Source organism: Peromyscus leucopus, chromosome 16_21 (assembly GCF_004664715.2).
Source record: "Peromyscus leucopus breed LL Stock chromosome 16_21, UCI_PerLeu_2.1, whole genome shotgun sequence".
NCBI classification, from domain to species: domain Eukaryota; kingdom Metazoa; phylum Chordata; class Mammalia; order Rodentia; family Cricetidae; genus Peromyscus; species Peromyscus leucopus.
In genome coordinates this window covers 28,244,076-28,263,105 of record NC_051084.1, presented here as the reverse complement: position 1 = coordinate 28,263,105, position 19,030 = coordinate 28,244,076, and positions in this window count along the sequence as shown.

The window sequence follows — 19,030 nt, the reverse complement described above, 5'->3', positions numbered from 1 at the left end:
GGACAGGAAGGAAGGGAAAACACACAGTCCAGAACTCTCAGTTAAAGAGTAGCCCACCATGCATAAGTGAAGGCCATGGTAGAGAAATGCAGGCGACAATCTGAAAATAATCTTCCTGCCAGTCGCTAGCCATGAGATCGTTACAAATGAAATGGGGAGGGGGAGGCTGGTTTAGCTCAGGAGGCAATAGACCTAACTCCTCCATTGACAAAGCTCAGTCGCAGCCTCACCATAAAGGGTTTTAGGATGTGTCACAGTGAAGTTGAGAAGCTGCCCTACAGCTGGTTTAATTTCTGAAAGGAAGACACGACACACTGGGCTCTTTGTGAAGTAGTTACAAATTCACTCTTGCTAGCAAGCGTGAGGACCTACTAGATTTAAAAAAAAAAAAAAAAGTTAACGTGTGATTAAGAACGTGAGGAAGAGCAGTGTAGGGCCATCGTGGAGACAGCAAAGGGTGCCAGGGGCTAGAGATGGACAACACCATGACTTATAAGCAGGTGGCGCACCTTTGCCCCAGGCATGGTGGCACACTCTTGTAAATCCCACCACTAAGGAGATGGACACAAGAGGATCAAGCGTTTAAGTTCCCCTTTGGCTCCATAGCAAGTTAGAGGCCAGCCTGGGCTACACAAGATCGTGCCTTAAAAGAGGGACGGGGGGGGGAGGAGGAGGAAGAAGCGGTGGCAGGACTTAAAGGAATAAAATAAAAATTCTAAGTGGCAAAAACAGCTTACCTTCATTGGGGGAAAAAGCTAGTCTAATGGATGTGTGAGCAATGGCGGTCTTGCCTGTACCTAATAGCTAGTTCACCTGCTCTGCTACTTTTTGATGTAAAAAGTTCCGCTCAGTCCTTATTTCTAAATTCACCATGAACAAAAGGAAAGACAGTCTTTAGATTGAAATAAATTATAGTTCTAGTTGTCTTCTGAGATCACACATGTGTTGAACAGAGAACAGCCCCCATCTCCCTCCATACCGATTCAAGTGCTTCTCGGAGACTTAACGTCATTTCCCAGACCTTTCCTATTGTTCTTATTTCCTGACGTGGATGACTTAACTACGTAGTGTGCTTTGTAGGCTCCTAAGCACTTATTTATATGTCCACTCATTCAATTCCCAACAGGCTCAGATTAGTGCCTGGCTTGATGTCATAAAATTAAACAGCCTAGCTAGGTCTTAAATCTAGGTCTGGCTGAGACCTGGTTCTCTCCACCAGCAGTGGCTGGAACATCTGCCGGAATAACATGTGATGCTGGCAATGGTGGGAAGAGACTGTTAGGGTAACCCAGTGTAATCACTTAGGTTATTTTTGGTTTTTACAAGCTCACAGCCCCGAGTACTAGGAGATTCAAGCTAAAAAGAGAGTTGCTATTGTTAGTGGCTGTGTTCTCCTCTAGGGTATGTGCCAAGAACTATTTACAAACCAGTCTGGTCAAGACCCAGCTTGCAGGGGTTGGGGGTAGGGGCAGTGCCAGAATCCAGCAGGCTACAGCTCCTTGGATTCTGAGCCAAGTGGTCCAGTGGCTTCGGCAAGAGCCAGGATGAACAAAGCCAAGTTCAACAGCAGCTCGGCATTGTGTTCCGCAAAGTTCAACAGAAGGGAAGCCAATGACGGCAGAATTTCATACTTTTAGTCAATAAACTAAAACGTGGGAAAGTCAGTCAAGAGCAGACAGACCTGATTCCATCAGCGTGGACCTGGCTTAATGTTTCTCAAACAAGAAGCAGAAACAGTCACTCAGAAACCATATGTGTCGTTGGACCTCATAGCTGGTGGGGCACCATAGGGCTTCCTGGTTCCCATCCGTAAACATTTCACCTGTTGACTTGACTTTGGATCATGCACATGGGAGGTCCCTTTCAGCTGCACCTTCCTTTTTGTATGTTTTTAGTACTGGAATGAGTCACTACGTTGCCCATGCTGGCTTCAAACTCTGGAGCTCAAGTGATGCTCCTGCCTCAGCCTCCTCAGTAACTGAGACCATCGATGTGTACCACCATTCAGGCTCCCTTCCATTTCCATTTTGCTCCATGCTTTTTCGGAACACCAGGGTACCCTAATCAAAGCCTCTTCCAGGTTTGGGGAGGTGGCTCAGTGTGTAAAGTGTCCACCAGAAAAGATTGAGGACCTGAGTTCAAATCCCCAGTATCCACACAAAATCTGGATGCATTGGTAACCCCAGCACTGGGAGGGAGGAAGTCAATAGGCAGATCCCTAGAGCTCAGTAGACAGCCAGTCCATCTCTCAAGGAAAAACGAAAAACAAAAAAACTGAAAGCAACTGAGAAGGACATCTGATACCCACATTTAGTTCAGGCATGCACTTGTACATGCACTCACATGAACACATGCATTCAACACACACACACACACACACACACACACACACACACACACACACACACACACACACCTCTGCAGCCATTATACTTTTGTTCATTTGTTTTCTTGATATGAAGTCTTACTAAGTAGCCCAGGCTGCCCCAAACTTAGGACAACCATACTCCTTCAGCCTCCTGAGCACTAGGATTAGAGGACGTGTCTGGCTTCAGTCTTTATGCGTACCCCCCTCAATTAAAGTTCAACCTCCCAGCTCTACCTCTTGCTCTGGTCTTTGGGTACAAAACGTTAATAGCTCTGGGCTATCTCCAAGCCAACTGGCCAGGTGCTTGGCAGGCATGAAGAGAATCATGAGCTATTGGAAGACGATAGCCCTTAAAAAGTGAGAAAATACTTAGAAATGGAATGGTAAGGCTGTAAGGTGGTTGTCGTAGGCAGAAGTCCCAAAACTGTTCTGAAACTGTCATTTTCTTTTCTTTCCTTTTCTTGAAACAGTGTCTTGTTATGTAGTCCAGGGTGGCCTCAAACCGTCAACCCTTCTGCCTCTGCCACACAAGTGCTAAGACTGCAGTGTACCATTGTCCTAGGCTTTGGTTTTCTTTTTTAAGACAGGATCTGAGCGGACCCCACGCTGGTTGCCAACTTACTACGTAACCAAGATCGATCTTGAACTTCTGATCCTGCCTCCAGCTCCCAGGTGCGTGTGCCACCACACATGGTTTTTGTGATGCTGGTGATCAAATTTAGGGTCCCCTGCATGCTGCATGCTAAACAAACACTCTGCCATCCGAACTAGCCATGCTTTCAAGTTTCCTAAGAGTATTTGCCTCTGGCTTCATTTTAAACAGTATTCTTCCATCGTCATCATGACTCTTAAGTGCACCATTAATCCATCCAGTCCCTCCTGTGTTCCAAGCTCCGGGCTGGCATTCTGTCTAGACGACACTGGCACAGAACATGGCAGCTGTTATACAGTCCTGAAAATCCGGATGAAGGCTTCAGGGATGGAGCATCATAGCAAAAAATAAGATTTCTGCAGTGAATTGATTCGTTGAGGACAGAGGAATAGTTGTAGGGATGAAACTTGGAACTTTGCAATACTCCGCCAAGTACTCTACCACTGAGACAAATCCTCAGCCCCTGCTTGGTTTCGTTGAGACAGTTTGTGTAGCCTAAAATGGCCCTTGTTTTAGTGTCCCATTGCTGTGAAGAGACACCATGACCACGGCAACTCTCAAAACATTTGACTGGGGCTGGCTTCCAGTTCCGAGGTTTAGTCCATGGTGGTCACGGCGAGAAGCGTGGCGGCATGCAGACAGACGTGGTGCTGCAGAGGTAGCGGAGAGTCTGGATCTGAAGGCAGCAGAGAGAGAGAGACTGAGCCTGGCTCAAGCATCTGGAACTTCAAAGCCCTCCCCCAGTGACCCTCTTCCTCCAACAAGGCCACACCTCTGAATAGTGCCACTCCTGGTGAGCCTCGGGGGGGAGGGCATTATCAGTCAAACCACCACAGCCTTGAACTAAAAAGCCCCCTGCCTCAGCCTCTTGAGTGCTGACATGAGGGGCATGCTCTACTGATTGAGTTTTCTAGTTGGTGGCCATTGATACTACCCTGAATATGTCCGACCTCATGTGACCTTCAGATTTTTACCCAGCACCTTTCACTTTCAGTAAACCCCACTCTTTTTCTTTCCTCTCCTTTTTCATATTTTTATTTTTGAAACAGGGTCTTTTGTAACCCACCCTAGCCTCAAATTCATTATATAGCCGAGGATGACCTTGACCTCCTGACCCCCGGCCTCTATCTCCCAAGCACTAGAATTCTAGGCCCATGTCATTACCCCTGGCTTTTATTCTTCATTTCTGAGATGGTCTTTTAAAATATTTTTCTCGGGGCTGGAGAGATGGCTCCGAGGTTAAGAGCACCGACTACTCTTCCGAAGGACCTGGATTCAATTCCCAGCACCCACATGGCAGCTCACAACTGTCTGTAACTCCAGTTCCATGGAACCCAACACCCAACACATGCAGGCAAAACAGTAATGTTCATAAAATAAAAATAAATAATTTTTTTTTTTTTTTTTTTTGGTTTTTTCGAGACAGGGTTTCTCTGTGTAGCTTTGCGCCTTTCCTGGAGCTCACTTGGTAGCCCAGGCTGGCCTCGAACTCACAAAGATCCGCCTGGCTCTGCCTCCCGAGTGCTGGGATTAAAGGCGTGCACCACCACGCCCGGCTAAAAATAAATAATTTTTTTAAAAAAATAAAATAAAATATTTTCTCCACTTTCTAGGGAATGAAAAAAAAAATTCTTCAAGGATTTGGGTGCATGATTCTGGAACTAGGTAGGCCTGTGATTCAAAAACCAAAAAGTAAAGTGGGCAGGGCGGGGGAGAGGGAGGACTGGCATGCACTGTGTACCTCCGCCATGCTGCGTTTCTGTCATCTGCTGTTGACATTTGTTCCAGGAGTATCAGTGGGAAGGATGATGCAACTCTTAGGACATCAGGGCTGTGGCCAAGAATGTTCACACATTCGTGGAGGCCGGCCAGAACTGGCTTTGGGAGACACAGGTGTTTCCATGCTCCGGTCTCGCTCCCCTCTTCCTCAACCCTCAGGGCTCTGCCTGACTCTCTCTCCAACACGTACCACCTTCTTCTCTTCCCACCCACATTCTGGGAAAGGAAGCAAAGTAATTGGAGCAATGGACTGGTTGCATTTTAAAAAAATCATAATGTTAAAGTGATTTTTCAGAACTCTTTTGAGTTTCTCATGATCACAGAGCAAAAATATCCCATTCAGTGAAATCGTAGTTATTGACTGTAAGTCTGTAGGAAAAGAATTTTGTAAATGTGTAATTAGAGTGTTGGGGTCGGTGTATTTCTTTGACAACTCTTGTCATTCCCTTTAGCAAGGTATGTGCCCTTCAGAATGGTCTCGGTGCATAAATTTGAACAACTCTTGATTCCCTGGCTGGCTGCCATCAAAATTCCATGCATGACGCCTTTCATTTATTTGTAATTAATTTGGTTTACAATGTAATGAATATCCATGAACCCTTCATAATCAGCATTTTAGGAGAAAAGGTCCAGAGATGAATGAAATGAAGAAGCAGGAAAAGGAGATTTAATCAAGGTGGGGGAGTCCCCGAACTGTATCTTGCCCAGCTTTCTAGATTCCCAGGGTTCCCCAGAGAGTTAGCAATGAGTTTGATTATGAGATTCTGCCCTGTGCACATTCTAGCACAGAGTACAAGTGAGGGTAGACAGACACGTCACCAGAAATTCTCAGGGGGACATTGAGACCCAGACTTGGGAGTCTCAGTCTCATTGACAAAGGGCATCAGGGAAGAAGATGGAAGAGAGAAAGAGAAAAAGCCACATGGTCTGAGTTAAGCTGGCATGGAGGGCAGCAACAGTGGACAAGCAACCTCCGGGCAGGGAAGAGAGTTTTAGAGGAAGAGTGGAACCCCACGTGTTGGGAAAGGAACAGAGAAAAAGAAGAAAAAGAAAATTACCATTTTGTAATTCAGAAATTCAGGCCAACCATCTAAGCAAAGGCAGACAGCAGGGATTCTGGGATGGAAAAGTACATTATCTCCTAACAGGGATAACTATCCCTCCTACCTTTTAGCATCGATTAAAGTGGATGTGCTTTCCTGATGGGTGGTCCAGCCTTACTTGCAGGTAGTACCTCAGCTAGGTGATTGGCCTGACTAGAATGGTACAACTTTTGTTGTTGTTGTTGTTACTTTTCTGCTGCATGATAAACACTGTAATGGTTGGTTGTGTGTGTCAACGTGACACAAGCTAGAGTCATCAGACAGGAAGGAGCCTCTGCTGTGGGATGGTCTATATGTCAAATTGCTCTGATTGGTCAATAAATAAAACATTGATTGGCCAGTGGCCAGGCAGGAAGTAGGTGGGACAAGGAGAGAGGAGAATTATGGGAAGCGGAAGGCTGAGGCGGGGAGACACTGCCAGCCGCCGCCATGACCAGCAGCATGTGAAGACGCCGGTAAGCCACCAGCCACGTGGCAGGGTATAGATTTATAGAAATGGATTAATTTAAGCTATAAGAACAGTTAGCAAGAAGCCTGCCACAGCCATACAGTTTGTATGCAATATAAGTCTCTGTGTTTACTTGGTTGGGTCTGAGCGGCTGTGGGACTGGCAGGTGACAGAGATTTGTCCTAACTGTGGGCAAGGCAGGAAAACTCTAGCTACAAGCCTCAGTTGAGGAAATGCCTCCACGAGATCCAGCTGTAAGGTATTTTCTCAGTTAGTGATCAATGGGGGAGGGCTGGGCCCATGGTGGGTGGTACTTTCTTTTTCTATAAGAAAGCAGACTGAGCAAAGCCATGAGAACAAGCCAGTAAGCAGCACTCCTCCATGGCCTCTGCATCAGCTCCTGCCTCCAGGATCCTGCCTTGTTTGAGTTCCTGTCCTGACTTCTTCAGTGGTGAACAGTGATGTGGAAGTGTAAGTTGAATAACCCCCCATCTCCCCGCCACACACAACTTGCTTTATGGTCATGGTTTTTTGTCACAGTAATAGAAACCCTAACTAAGACAAACTGGTACCAGCATAATGGGGTGTTATTGCAACAGACTTGACCATATGTTTGGGAGGATTGTGGAAGGACTTTGGAACTTTGGGCTAGAAGAGGCGTTGAGTGTTAAGAGCTCTGTGAAATTTTCTGTGGGAGCTTGGAAGGTAAGAATGTTGAGGACAGTGCAGAAGATGGGGGCCTGGCTTGTGAAGTTTCAGAGGCAAGTTTTAAGACTTATGTGGGCCATTTGTTATTCTGAATTAAGAGTTTGTGGTTCTGGTTAGCTGGGGCTGAAAAATCAGCTGTAATTAACAAGATAGCAGAATTGTTAAAGCAAAATTTTGCATTCCTGGGATACTTGATGCTAGTCAGCCAGAGCTAAGAAATTAGTGGTGATTAAGAAGAGACCACTATCATTGATGTGAAATCATTTGGGATGTGTTTCCTGAGACCACAAGAAGCTGTGTTTCAGAGGCCGCCAAGGTTGTGCCTTGTGCTGGCAGCAGGACTTGGTAATGTGTAAGAGTCACCGAGATGGTACTGGTTTTGAAGGCATGAAGGGGTCATGGAGAGCAGCTGGGGCTTGGCGCAGTGAGAGGCCCTCAGAGCCCTTCGGTGAAGGTACAGTTGAAAGCCGAGGATTGAAGGGGTTATGCAAAGAAGTTGAGGCTTGGCACCATGAAGATAGCGTATGAGAGGCTACTGGTGAAAGTACAGCCTACTTGCCGCATGAAGACCCCAACATTTTAGAGACATCAGTGCCATCCGTGGAGTGGAAGAAAAGCTGTGTGTGCTGCAGAGGGCCGAGCTGGAGAAGTGACCCCAGTCCTTTGGAGGAGTCCCCAAGATGGTGAATGGATCCCAGCTATTGGACAGCTGGAATTTGGTTTTGCTTTGATTTGATTGTGACTGTGCCCTGAAATTTCCCTTGTGAAGTATTTTTACTGAAGCCCACAATTGAGAGACTTTTAATTTTAGAAGACTTTGGATTTAAGAAGAGATTGGCTATTATAAAGGGATGAAATTTTAGTGTGTTTGAATTTGTAAAGACAGGGTTACTTTTAAAGTTATTTGTTTTTAATGTGAAATCTTGGGGGATGAATAAGAAAGGAAGAGTTGTGGCTTAATAACGATGTATTTGTGTGTCAGATTGAGAAGGGGTCAGTTGTACTGGCTGGTTTTGTGGGTCAACTTGACACAAGCTAGACTCATCAGAGAGGAAGGGCCCTCAGGTGAGGAAATGACTTCATGAGATCCAGCTGTAAGGCATTTAGTGATCAATCTGGGGGGGGGGGCAGCTCATGGTGGGTGGTGCCATCCCCTGGGCGGGGGTCCTGGGTTCTATAAGAAAGCAGGCTGAGCAAGCCAGGGGAAGCAAGCCAGTAAGCAGCCACCCATCCATGGCCTTTGCATGAGCTCCTGCCTCCAGGCCCCTGCCCTGTTTAAGTTCTTGTGATGTAGCAGAATTCTATTTGATCTTAATAATAAAAACCTGGAGTCAGATATTGGGGTAAAAGCTGAAAGATCAGAGAAGTAAAGGAGCAGCCACTAGAGACTTCTTACCTCTACGGAATCCTCAGACTGAAAGGGCTGAGCTCCTGTCTCTACCTGGTTTATATTGCTGTCTCTACCTCTCTAGTGCTGGGATTACAGGCATGAGCCTCCACTGCCTGGCTCTGTTTCTCTTTTAGACTGGATCAACTCCTGAAGCCCAGGGTGGCCTTGAACTCCTGATCTTCCTGCTTCCTCCTCCCAAGTGCTGGGATTAAAGGTGTGTGCCACCATGGCCTGGCCTCTGTGGTTAACTAGTGGCTAGCTCCGCACTCTGATCTCGGGCAAGCTTTATTTGTTAAGAGCACAAACAAAATGTCATCAACTTGTCCCGACTTCTTCAGTGGTGAACAGTGATTGTGGACGTGTAAACTGAATAAACCCTTTGCCCCTCAACTTGCCTTATGGTCCTGGTGTTTTGTTGCTGTGATGATACACCATGGGGGAGGCCTTGGTGGGTTTTGGACCAAGGTGCCCCGTGGCAGGTGAGACATGCCATGTGGGCACAGTGGAAAGTTACTCACATGGCAGACACGTCGTCCACATGGGAAGTTTATTCTGGGGGGAGAGTAGAGGAGATGTAGGGAAGAAGAAAGGAGATAGGGAGAGGGGGAGGTGTGCAAGCTACCTCTGGGGGGGGGTGTGGAGAGCAAAGGAGGAGTTTTTTCTTAAAGGGAATGTAGGATGGCTTCAGGAGGATGCTGGGTAGGTCCCCAAGGGGCGGGTCAGAATACTAACAGTTGCAGCAATAGAAACCCTAAGTAGTGGAGTACACCTTTAATCCCAGCACTCGGGAGGCAGAGCCAGGCAGATCTCTGTGAGTTCAAGGCCAGCTTGGGCTACCAAGTGAGTCCCAGGAAAGGTGCAAAGCTACACAGAGAAACCCTGTCTCAAAAAAACAAAAAAAGAAAAAAAGGAAAGAAACCCTAAGTAGGACAAACACCATGACCAAAAGCAACTTGGGGGGAAAAGGTTTTATCTGCTTTACACATCCCAATCACAACCCATTACTGAGGGAGAGTTAGGCCAGGAACTCGAAGCAAGAACCTGGAGGCCAGAACTGAAGCAGAAACCTTGGAATAACATCTCTTACTGCCTTGCTCCCCATGGCTTGGGGACCCCCTGCCCAGGAGTGGTACCACCCACAGTGGGCTGGACCCTCTCACCATCAATAAAGAAAATGCTCCACAATTTGCCTACAGGCCAGTCTGATGGAAGCATTTTCTTAATTGCAGTTTCATATTTCCATATGATGCTTGTATCAATTTAAGAAAAAGCAGCACAGTCTTTGCCCAGGCCAAACATTCTTCTTATTCTCTTGACCAGAAGCAAATAATTTTCCCTTAATGGGCCTTCGCTACTACTATAACAGAAGGACTGGGAAAATTTAAGAACCAACAGAAGAGACAGGTACCTCTCATGCTGGAGTTTCATTGAAATCTTTCACCAACCAGGAGTCAAGAATTTCAGCAGCCCAGGCAGTGGTGGAGCACACCTTTAATCCCAGCATTCGGGAGGCAGAGGCAGGCGGATCTCTATGTGTTCGAGGCCAGCCTGGTCTACAGAGCGAGATCTAGGACAGGCACCAAAACTGCACAGAGAAGCCCTGTCTCGAAAAACAAAAACAAACAAAAGAATTTCAGTAGGATCAATACTTGCTGCAAAGGTCGCCTGTATTGAGGCAATACTCCTTTAGTATAGAGATATCTTCAAATATATTAAAATAGCAATGAGCCACACTTAAGGACTGAGTACATGGCTGTGAGTAAGAGCTTGGTGAAATCAAGGAACTAGACCACTTTGTGGGTAGAAGGAAAGGTTTATGAGGGACTCCAACTGCCAAGACTGTCTCTTGGGGTAGAGAGACCAGCAACACATTGGAAAAGCAAGCTGACGCAGGTACCACATTAGCGTTTCAGAATCCAGAATGGGCTGGGGATGTAGCCCAGCAGGAGAGCAACCGCCTAGTATGTGCCAAGACCCAGGCCCAGTCTTCAGCACCCAGCTGAAGCAAACTCTAGGAAAGTTAGTTCTAGAGTTAACAGAGTTTAGAGGAAAATTTGGGGAACTTGATTTTTTAATGTATATGGGTCTATATTGAATTTACATTAACTATATTTATATTAAAGTTGCAGGGAGAGAGAGAGAGAACAAAAGAAGGGCTGGTGTGGGCTTTTGAAACCTCAGAGTAATTTGTGGATCACGTGAGCTCTCAGGGACCGCCCTAGTGCCATGCCTGCCTGCTGCCACGCTCTCCTCCGTGATGGTCATGGACTCACCCTCTGAAACTGTAAACCAGCCCCCAGTTAAATGCTTTTTATAAAAGTTGCCCTGGTCATGGTGTCTTCTCACAGCAATAGAACAGTAACTAAAATAGTTACAGGCGTCTTTTCCTATGGTGTGAATTAAATGTATGTTGATTGTGTGTGTGTGTGTGTGTGTGTGTGTGTGTGTGTGTGTGTGTGTGTGTGTGTGAGAATGGAGGGGAGAGCTCTAAGCGTATCCAGACATGTCCACTAGATGGATTCCTCTCCCCACCAACCATTTCTTGTTTGTAGACCAGACTGGCCTTGAATCTGTGGCAATCCTTCAAGCTCTGCCTCCTGCTTACATCCCAACACGTGGCTGTTTGTTGAGACAGGGTTTCACTGTGTAGACCAGGCTGGCCTCAAACTCAGGGTTCTCTTGCCCCATACTCCCGCATACCGGGATTATAGACATCAACCATGACACTCAGCCTACCACCTTCCGTGGCTGTGGCCAAGTTCTTCCTGAGAATCCAGACACATGGGTTGGACTTAGGGGAGTGACGAGCCTTGGTGACTGTGGAGGGAAGCAGCAGTGTAGCATGGCACCTCTTCTGGAGAACCTGCTCCCCTGCTTCCTTTCTGATGCCAGCCAGCTCCAAATGGGATCCCTTTTATCTGCTACCATTGCTGTATTGAAGTGCCACAGGCTAACTGAGATCACGTACAGAAATTTACTCCTCAGAAATTCTGGAGGCCAGAAGTCAGGTAAGGTGTGAGGAAGGCATTTTTTTTGTGAGGCTGTCACTGTGTCTTCCTGTGGTCTTCTTTTCTTATCCATGTCCATTTTTCCTCCTCTTAGGAGGACTGTCCTATTGGATTAGGTCTACCCATGTGACATTTTATCTTTATTTCTATGTTAGAAGCCTCGTCTCCAAATAAGTGTACATTTTGAGGCAATAGGGGGTTTAGAACTTCAAAATACCAGCAGGGTTTTTTGTTTGTTTGTTTGTTTTTGTTTTTCTTCTTTAGTTGTATCTGGCATCAACCACATACAAGAAAAAGTGATACATATTGTTGAGTTCTACTTAAAACTTGGTCTTTGGGCCAGATATCATGGCCCACCGCTGCAATCCCTGAACTTGAGAGGCAGAGGCAAGAAGATTACAAATTCAAGGCTAGCCTAGGCAACATGATGAGTTCCAGTCTGTACTGAGCTCCATAGCAAGACCCTCTCAAAATAAAGTTTTGAGAAGGCTAGAGGTCAGAGAACATAATTTCAGGGTTTTGAGTGGCTCTCCATGTTGGAAGCCACAGAGACACAAAGGCACTCTTGTGGTCTCTAATTTCAGTGTTTTCAATGGCTTGCCTTCAATGGGAGCCAAATACCCCTGTGGACACAGAAGTACTATGAGAAACTCTTCTCTCTGCTCTACAGCAGGTTTACAACACTTCCTCTCTGGGAGAGGAGTTGCCTTTGACCTTCATTTAGCTGGCAATTTGGAGGACACCTATTGTTGTTTGGTTTTTTTGGCTCTTTTGGGGGCCCACCACCCAGCTCCCAGATAAACCACACACAGAGGCTTATTCTTAGTTATTAATGCCCGGCCTCATCTTGGCTTATTTCTTGCCAGCTTTCCTTAAATTATCCCATCTACTACTACCTTTTGCCTCTGGGCTTTTCCGGTTCTCTTACTTCTGTAAATCTTACTTTTACTCCATGGCTTGCTGTGTAGCTGGCTGGCTGGCTGGCCCCTGGAGTCCTGCTCCTTCTCTGACTGCTTCCTTCGTTCCTCCCAGATTTCTCCCCCTGTTTGTTCTCTCTGCCTGCCAGGCCCACCTATCCTTGCTCCTGACTTGCTACTGGCCGTTCAGTTCTTTATTAGACCATCAGGTGTTTTAGACAGGCCCAGTAACACAGCTTCATAGAGTTAAACAAATGCAGCATAAACAAAAGTAACACACCTTAAAATAATATTCTACAACAGACACCCACATTCCTTGCGCTTTCTCTGCACATTCTTTTAACCTCTTGTTTGTTCTTCAAAATAGTGGTGTCTCCGTGTCTGGCCTCATGAGATTTCCTGTGTACCACTCAGCTCTTCTCACTCTTAGTTCATGACCTTGCCTGGATCCAGGAAAATAGAGCTAATCACTTGGGAATTGCTCTTTCTTCCGCGACCAACTGTGCCAGCATGCCCACAGCTGTCCACTCCCCTGCCTCCTGCAGCCACTCCAGGCTCAGCTTCCAGCCTGTTCTTTAATAATCTTCATGTATGTCTAGTTTAGTGTGGGAGCTCGTTTTCAGATTCCTCGTGGCTTTACCCAGCAGGTCCACATAGAGGATGATTAGGACCACAGGCCTGAGTGCAGGTGTCTGAGATGGTCTGCACTTGGCTGTGCTGGGGGAGGAGGTCTTTTGCTCCACCCCTTGGCATTTCTATAAATACCCTAGGGTAGAGAGACAGGACCCGTTGGAAAAGGTTCCAGGCCCTCTTGAAGCTATTCTGTATTTTCTATCTGTTTATCTCCACAATCTAAATCTTTCTAATATTTCCTGCTACTCTTACTCAAGAAAACTCTGGGGAACTATGGGGTTGGTGGGTGAACGCCCCACAGTCTAGTAGTCCCCATTCTGCCTTGTGTCAAGAGAGCTGCCTTAAACCAGACTCTAAAAGCTCAGGAACCCCGGGACTTGGAGCTCTCCCTGCTGAGATTCTGATTGTAAAGATAGGGCACACCTCACCACAGGGAGCAGGGCACTCAGCCTCAGCTCACCCATGGTCAGCTCTTCCTCAGGGCAGCAGGGTGGCTTTCTGCTTCACTTCGGGATCCCACGATTAGCTCTTCTGCTGTCTGGGTCATAATGCAAACCCACCTCAAGAATGTACACCTTCCTCGTCACCCCTTCAGCCTCTCCAGCTCCCAGTCACGTCCGTCGCCACTCTCCACTCCTTCAAACCAAACTCAGGGGCTAGGGAGTTCGCTTAGCAGTTTCTTTCCAGAGGACCTGAGTTCAGTTCCCAGAACCAGGGGCATCTGATGCCCTCTTCTAGCCTCTGTGGGGCATTGCACACACATGGTGCACACATAGGCAAAACACTTACACATCTAAAAATAAATACATCTCAAAAATGTTATTAAAAAAATCCCAACTCAAGTTCTCGGGGCTGAATTTCAGCTGACTCTTTATGCCTTCCCTTCCCCACCCCCTTTTCTTTGAGACAGGTCTCACTATGTTGATCAGGCTGACCTTGAATTGACTGATAATCCTCCTGGAATTACAGGCCTGCATCACCTGCCAGGCTCCAGTAACCTATTCAGAGTTACCTGAACACCTGGAAGGTATCTCAAGTGGAATAAGCCAGGGTCTGATAGTCACTAAAGCAAGCAAGCAAACAAACAAAAAACCCCATTTCCCCGTTTACCAATTTGGGAACTGGTGCCAGCAACTGGACAATTGCTAACGTCAAAACTGATGACAATGGACTGTCACCAGATACTGAATATGCTGGCACCTCGATCTTGGCCTCGCCAACCTCCAGAACTGCGAGAAAGAAATTCCTGTTCCTTATCAATAGAAACAAAGCCAAGCTCATTGCCGTTCACCCTTGATGACTTGCTGTCCTGCACTCACTCCGGGCCATTACTGACCCTGTCACCCCTTCTCTCCAATTTATTCCTGAAGCTACATGTGATGTCAGCTTTGTCGACTTGATGCAACCTAGAATCATCTGGGGAGGGTCTCAGTGATGGATCGTCTACTTTGGGTTGGTCTGCGGGCTTGCCTGTGAGGGAGTGTCTTGATTAAGCTAATGTGGGAAGACCCCCGTCTACTGTGGGTGGCACCATTCCCTACACAGGAGGTCTGGAGCTGTACAGAGTGGAGACATCAAGTGGAAAGCAAGCAAGCAAGCAAGCGAGCGAGCATTAACGTATTCGCGTCTCTCTACTCTTGACTGTAGATGTGACATGGCCAGTTCCCTCAAGCCCCCGCCGCTGTGACTTCTGTGCAGTGACAGGCTGCAGTGTGGAAATTGTAGATAAAATAGATTTTTCTTCCTTAACTTGCTCTGGGTTGGGGTGGGTGTTCCATCACGGCGACAGTAACGATACTAAGACACTGCTCACGCTTCTCCATCCTGCACCATGCTACCATTTTTCCTAGAGTACCAGGAGCCTCTCAACCTGACTCCCTTGCCTCTCCTCTCGCCATTCACTTTTCACAGCTATGTAACTACCAAAGTTAAAGTAATGATCCTCCTTTTTCCTTGCTTAACAATCCTTTTCTTTTGGACTAGGGCTTGGACCCAGGGTATTGTGAGTGGTAGGCATATGCTCTACCATGGAGCTTCATTCCCAGTCTTTTTCCCCCCTGTTTGTTTTGAAAAAATCATCTCCTAAATTACTCAAATTGTCTTCAGCCCTATGTTACCCAAGCAGGCCTTGAACTTGTGATCCTTTTGTCTTAGTCTCCCAAGTAGTTGGGGTTACAGGACTGCAGTATTGTGCTCAGCTTCCAAACCCTTCTTAGAACTAATTAAAAGGTCCAGATCTTTACTTGGTCCTGTAAGGCATGTACGTCATGGTATGACAACTGTCTACCTTTCCAAAGCCTTTCCTCGTATCCTCACTAAATGCACTCTTGGCTCACCTGTCTCTCTGTGAAATGCCCAAGCTTCCTGAACCACTGTTGTGACTGCCCCATGGCCAGGGCAGTCCTTTTCTTTGGATCATCTGGTACTCCGCTTGAAGAGCAGCTCCTGTGTGCTCACTTCCTCGTTAGCTGAGAGATCCTCCGTGGGGTGACACCGCTCCCTGTGGGTGTTAAGGAAATGTATGAGGGCATCTTTTCCAGAGCTGAGGACTGAACCCAGGGCCTTGCGCTTGCTAGGCAAGTGCTTCTACCACTGAGCTAAATCCCCAACGAGGGCATCTTTTCAACACAATGATTGAGGGCATTGAGTGGCAGGGTGGAAGAGAAGTGTCCGGATATCAGGCAATATATAGTAAGGCTCTCAGCAAATCCTAGTGAAGGGCTGTCCTTCCGTATTGCCCAACCTTGAATGTTGTGCTGGACAGCCAGCCACACAGGGAAAAACCTGTGCCAAGAATCCTTCTAGAGGGCCACAAACACCTAGTGGCTAAGCAGTCTGTGCTGAGTTTTAACATCCATTGGCATGTCTGGAGATGATGCAGTGCTCATGTGAATTGATGAAAGGTCATTTTTTTTGTTTGTTTTGTCTGAAGCATTACCTAAGAGTCGTTCACTATTTAGGTGACCCTGTCATCAAGGGCCATGCTTCCCACTGGCATCTGAGCTGCTTGTGGCATGCCTGTAATCAGTAGGTGAGTGTGATTCACATTGGTGGTGATTCAATGTATGGAAGAAAACATCAAACAGCATCATTCCGTCTTCAGATATAGTCATGCCTCGTCATGTGCCTATTGAAATACATCTTCTATGACTAGTCTCCCATTTCCCCCTTTTATTATTTATATAATGCATATATATGTGCATATACATATGTATCTGTGCATATACACATGCACATATTTAAATTATGGGTACAGGCAAACTGTATCTTTTCTGAGTTTATTCTAGTGTCCTAAATGTGGCTATGAGTAAAGGCTATTGGCTCTGAGAGAGCCGGGAAATAGCAGGGAAAGAGTAGGGAGGTGTCACAAGGGTTGTTGTTTGGGGGAAGGGATGGAGAGGTGCTGGTCAGAGGGCACACACTTTCACTGAGACAGAAGAACAGGTTCAGGATACTGCATACACGGTAATTACAGTCTATAACAAGATATATTCTTTATTCACATCAAGGATCTCTGTGTTTCTGAACCCGGTCCCCTCCCCTCATTTGGAGATGGTTGGAGACAGTATTTCACTACACACCCCAGGCTAGTTTTGAATTTGAGATCTTTCCTGCATTAATCCCTCAAATTCTAGGGGTCATAGGTAAGAAACTCTGCCATAGAACCAGATGCATATGAAGGAGCATAGTTCATGATATTCTTCTGTGGTGGTATTTTATTTGTGCTCTAACAAATAAAGCTTGCCTGGAGATCAGAGTGCGGAGCTAGCCGCTAGAGACCGGGCAGTGGTGGCACACACCTTTAATCCCAGCACTTGGGAGGAGGAAACGGGAAGTGATATGGCTGGGTGGAGAGAGGAAGTGATAAGGCGCGTGTGGAGACAGGAGCTCAACCTTTTCAGTCTGAGGATTCCTAGAGGTAACAAGTCTTTCTAGTGAAGTCTCTGGTGGCTGGCTGATCTGCTTCTCTGACCTTTCAGCTTTCACCCTGATATTTGACTCGGGTTTTTATTATCAAGAACCATTAGAATTCATTCTACATTCTTCTGTCACCTCCTAGTTGTCGCTGGGCCCCAGAGTAATCAATATGTGGTCTTCAGATGAACCAAAGGGGCAGCACAAGTCTGGAACTGAGGACATGGCTTTATGTCCCTCGGTACCTGCTTCAGCTCAGAAGAGAGGTGGGGAAGTTTCTCATCATTAACCCTCTAGGCCCCAAATTCGTTTTTGGGCGGGGGGGGGGTATTTTTATTATTACTAAGAGATTTTTTTATTCATTTTATATACCAACCACAGATTCCCCCCTCCCCGTCCTCCCTCCTCCCACCCTCCCCTGCCCCCAACCTACACCCCATTCCCACCTCCTCCAAGGCAAGGTCTCCCATGGGGAGTCAGCACAGCCTGGTACACTCAGTTGAGGCAAGTCCAGGCCCCTCCTCCCTGCACCAAGGCTGCGCGAAGTGTCCCACCATAGGCACTAGGTTCCAAAAAGCCGGCTCATGCACAAGGGATAGGTCCCGATCCCACTGCCTGGGGGTCCCCTAAACAATTCAAGCTAAACAACTGTCTTGCCTCTCCAGAGGGCCTAGTCTAGTACCACGGGGACTCCTTAGCTTTGGTCCACAGTTCATGTGTTTCCACTAGTTTGGATGGTCATCTCTACATTTTCCCATCATGATCTTCATGTCCCTTGCTCATAGAATCCCTCCTCCCTCTCATCGATTGGACTCCTGGAGCTCGTAGGCTCCAAATTCTTGAAGTTCTCCAGAGGTGCAGGGCACAATTCATGGCTTACCCGGCTCAGCCTGGCAGTGTGGTTCATCGGGGTCTCCAGACCAGATGTGGAAATGTGGTTTTCACAGCGCCTGAATGAGGTGAACTGAGTGGTGACTCAGAGCGAGCTGGTGGTATTGAGCCGAATCATTGATCCCACAGTACTCTAAGACCAGGGTCCGGGGACTGCCTGCTACCTCCTCCAGTAGAGCTCAAAGGGACTGGGGACTGAGCCCTCTCAGGAGGTCTGCTCAGAGTCAGATCCTTCCACTGACCAAGGCTTTAAATCATTTTGTGGCCGGACCTCAAGGAGAGAGTCTTCAAAGTGTCAGGTTCCTGAGGTGAACCTTCTGGGCAAGCAGAACAGTTCAACACAGCCTGCAAAGTCTCTAGTGGGTTTTTTTCCACCCCCCAAAGGAGGTATGGACAGGACCAGGCCTTCATCAGCATCCTCAGAACCTCAGTATTTCTGCTGGGAAGGCCTCTGTGAACAGTGGCAGGGTTAGCTCCAGAGGAGAGATGGCCAACACTTCCTCCCCAGGAGGCTGTTCTCCACAGGGCCTCCAGACTCATGCTGATGGATCTGCAGGGAAAAGGATCCAGAGCCACACTCAGTGGGCAGGGTACTCAGAATCCCAGCAGGGTTAGGAGTGACTTCAGGCTCCGAGACACTTGACTTATGTAGTGGTACACACCTGTAATTTTAACATGTTGAAGATTGAGGCAGGAGGATCAAGAGTTTAAGACCAGCTGGGCTACATCCTGTGTATGAGCAAAAAAAAAGAGAAATAAATGACTAAAGAGATCATAACATAAAAATTCTCATGGAATATGATAAAACAGACAAATTGCCAGGGTTGGTAGTATGTGTCAGTAATCCCAGAACTCAGGAAAATGAGGCAGGAGGCTTGTTGTGAGTTCAAGGCTAGCCTCAGAAACCTAGCAAAACGACACCAAAATAACAACAAAAGGCAACAGAATTTGCTAAGAGGTTTTAATGTGCTCACCACAAAAATGCTAAGCATGTGAGGTTATGTGTTAAGTAGTTCAGTTTAGTCACCGCATAAACTATTACATATATCAAAGGAATATGTTGTAGAGCATAAATATACATCACGGAGGGCTTCTGGGGCCAGCCGGGGATGAGTCCCTTACCATGGACTTCAGCAGTGTTTTAGCCTTCTGCTGGGCCGACGTCTGCAGGATTGACACTTAGCATTCTAGTTTGCTTTTCCGTTGCCATGACAAACG